Source organism: Octopus bimaculoides, chromosome 11, assembly GCF_001194135.2.
Source record: "Octopus bimaculoides isolate UCB-OBI-ISO-001 chromosome 11, ASM119413v2, whole genome shotgun sequence".
Taxonomy (NCBI): Eukaryota; Metazoa; Mollusca; class Cephalopoda; order Octopoda; family Octopodidae; genus Octopus; species Octopus bimaculoides.
The window spans coordinates 72442701-72446324 of NC_068991.1; the positions used below are offsets into that span (position 1 = coordinate 72442701).

A 3624-nucleotide genomic window follows, 5' to 3' on the forward strand; every position below is an offset into this window, starting at 1 on the left:
TCTCTCTCTCTCTCTCTCTCTCTCTCTCTCTCTCTCTCTCTACACACACTCAAATGAAGACTGAAACACGTGACCATATACACACACACAAACACATGAATATGCAGAATACATAAATACAAACATGCACACATACATACATATATACATATGCACACACATGCATACACACACATGCATACACACACATGCATGCATACATACATACATATATACATACATATATGCATACATACATACATGTGTATGTGCACACAAACTGACCCACACACATGTGCACAAACAAACAATGGATTGCAGCTCAGATAATGGACAGAGTCAATGACTATTGAAAAGGTTGCAAGATGCAATGAAATTTTAGAAAAAAAAAATAATAAATGAGTGGAACCTTTACCAGTGAGTGTGTTTAGTAATAAGGCCCCCTCCCCCAAAATTTCAGACCTTGTGCCTAGAGTAGCAAAGAATATGTAATTACTTAAGGGAACAAACTTTAGCCTTTTGCTATAGATGAATCTGAAAATTCTCTTGATCTCAACTAGTAACTGAATTTAGTAACTTAACCCTTTCGTTACCAACATGGCTGAAACCGTTTCTGGGTCTGAGTACAAATGTTTTGTTTTCACAGTTTTGAATTAAAATCTTCCACCAAACCTTAGTCACAATTTATGTTCCTAACACTAGCTTAATCATAACTAAGTTATTTCACTAAATTCTTTGTTATATTTAAAGTAATTGAAAGAAACCCAGAGCATCTCAAAATAAATATGGTAACAAAAGGGTTAAGAAGAAAAATAATCAGCAGAAGACATAAGAGAAGGAAACCTCAGTGTGGTCACTCTATATGCTAGAAATAATAGCCTAAATTTCCTTCAATCTATACCCTTCCAACTGCTTCTAATGTGCATCTGCCCAAATGTAGAGCTGTGTGAAACCCTTTCGATACAAACCCAGTTAAAACTGCCTCTGGGCTCTGTAGTACAAATGTCTTGTTTGCAAAAGTTCTGAATTAAAATCTTCCACCAAACCTTAGTCACAATTTATGTTCCTAACATTAGCTTAATGATAACTGAGTTATTTTACTAAATTCTTTGTTATATTTGAAATTAATTGAAAGAAACACAGAGCATCTCAACAGAAATACAGTAATGAAAGGGTTAAGCCACATCAAAAACATTGTCAAACAGACACAGCTCACTCATCTTGTTTTGTAGCTATTAGCTGTGCAATGAACTGTTATGCTAACTGCACCACCTGCCCAAGAACCAAATTGTGGGTTTCTTTACCAGTGCTTCCCAACCTGTAGGTTACAGTATAATTCTAGAAGCCACAGCACAAAACTTCTATTGCAAACACTGAAGTGGATGGTAGCAGATTGCTTTTTGGTGCTATTTTAATCTACAAGTACTTTTGTGGAACCTGACCTTAATTTGCAAATTTATAGTTAGAGTTAGCTAACAGTTGAGTCCATGATGCTGACGGTTGGGGTGAGAGAAATAAGATTCTGTTATCACCATAAAATACTGCATGTATAGTATGTTGATTTCTTAATGGTCGTACTGATGTAAACGATAAAATGATATCATGTGACATTCTATTTGGGAGGTCACATGTTTTTCTTCTTTTTTTCATTTCTTTTTTTTTTTGGAAAACCATTTTTAGTGAAGCTGCTTAAATGTTTGTGTGAGATAAAGTGAGTAATGTTAAATGTTGCCGTCATTTAATAGCTGGAAGAATTGAGTTGGAGAAAGGGACAGACGGAATTTGGGGAAGCCAAGGATGTGCTTTTCTTGATATTTTGACAGTATGCATTATTGAGTGATGAGTCAGTAAAGATTTCTAAGTGATTTGAGGTGGACCATTTTATTTAGTTACCTTAATCTATACATTTAAGCAGTACTTACTCCAAAAATAGCTCAAGATGTTTGTGAGTGCTGTTATTAGCTGGAACTGGGAGATATTTTTAGTTTGTCTACAACTTGTTATTACATCCTTGTGGCTTTTAGGTGTATGTTTCTTTAATTGCCTGTCTGTTGTCTTTTGGAACAAAGTCTGCTACATTTTGATTTAAAGGAATGGAAGATGTGTTTTCTGATATTTTTTGTTTCCTTACTGTTTGATAAAGGAGCACTCTGTCGATTACGACGATGAGGGTCCCAGCTGATACAATCAACAGAATAGCTTGCTTGTGAAATTAACGTGCAAGTGGCTGAGCACTCCACAGACATGTGTACCCCTAACGTAATTCTCAGGGAGATTCAGTGTGACACAGAGTGTGACAAGGCCGGCCCTTTGAAATACAGGTGCTACTCATTTTTGCCAGCTGAGTGGACTGGAACAATGTGAAATAAAGTGTCTTGCTCAAGGACACAACGCGTCGCTGGGAATTGAACTCACGACCTTACAATTGTGAGTCAAATGCCCTAACCACTAAACCACACGCCTTCACATTGTTTGATTAGTGTAAGCTCATTAATACATTTATATTCATCAACCTTCTTCCCGATTGTATTTTTAATGAAATACAGTTTGTGTTTTGATTAATTTTGAATCTAATTAATGAAGACTTTGAGGGATTTAATAAAACAAACATTATTAAGCTAATGCCACACACACATATATATATATTTATATGTATGTAAGTAGGTATGTATGTTTGGGGATAAGGTTGTGCATGTGCTTGTGTGTACCCTTATTCTGACATCACATGATGGTTGTAAACGAGCATCCCTGTCATACAAGTGAGGTTGTTTATTTCTGGTCTTTTATGGGAAAACATGTCTGGTCACAGAAAATATTACCTTGCTCAGAGACAGGTAAGGGTTGGAAACAGGAAGGGCATCTAGCCATAGAAAATCTACTTCGACAAATTCTTGCCAACCCATGTATATATGGAGAAATACCCCCCCCCCCCCTGGACTGGCTCTTGTGCGGGTGGCACATAAAATACACCATTTTGAGCGTGGCCGTTGCCAGTACCGCCTGACTGGCCTTCGTGCCGGTGGCACGTAAAAGCACCCACTACACTCTCTGGGTGGTTGGCATTAGGAAGGGCATCCAGCTGTAGAAATCTTGCCAGATCAGATTGGAGCCTAGTGCAGCCATCTGGCTCACCAGTTCCCAGTCAAATCGTCCAACCCATGCTAGCATGGAAAGCGGACGTTAAATGACGATGATGATGAAGCGTTAGATTATGATGACGATGATGATGGCGATGATGATGTTTGGAACATAACTGGCAAAGAGGTTCCTGTATATAATTATCTTAAAGGATTTGAATTAAAATATGGAAATTTTAAAAGGTGGTGGATGGTGGTGGTGGAGGATGGTTGCGCTGTAGAAGTTGAAGCAGACTTAAGTGCTTCTGTATCAAAAGGCTTAATATGTGTGTTAGGTTTCTTTCTTGTTGATCTATGGATATTTTTTTTCTTTTGCTGTTTGTTATTATAAAATGGAAAGTGATGTGGGTGTTGTTGAAAATGCTGATAAAATACTGAGGCTGCTAATTGTTTCATGTACAGAGAGATTTGCTGTTTGTTTTGTAATTTAGGGTCTCCCCAACTCTCTCTCTCTCTCTCTCTCTCTCTCTCTATATATATATATATATATATATATATATATATATAT

General features: G+C 37.1%; 1 protein-coding gene across 10 annotated transcripts in view; it reads left to right on the forward strand.

Moving 5' to 3' along the window:
* LOC106875082 (serine/threonine-protein kinase BRSK2) overlaps positions 1 to 3624 on the forward strand; it is a 305025-nt gene that overhangs the window by 162159 nt on the left and 139242 nt on the right. The window lies entirely within an intron of this gene.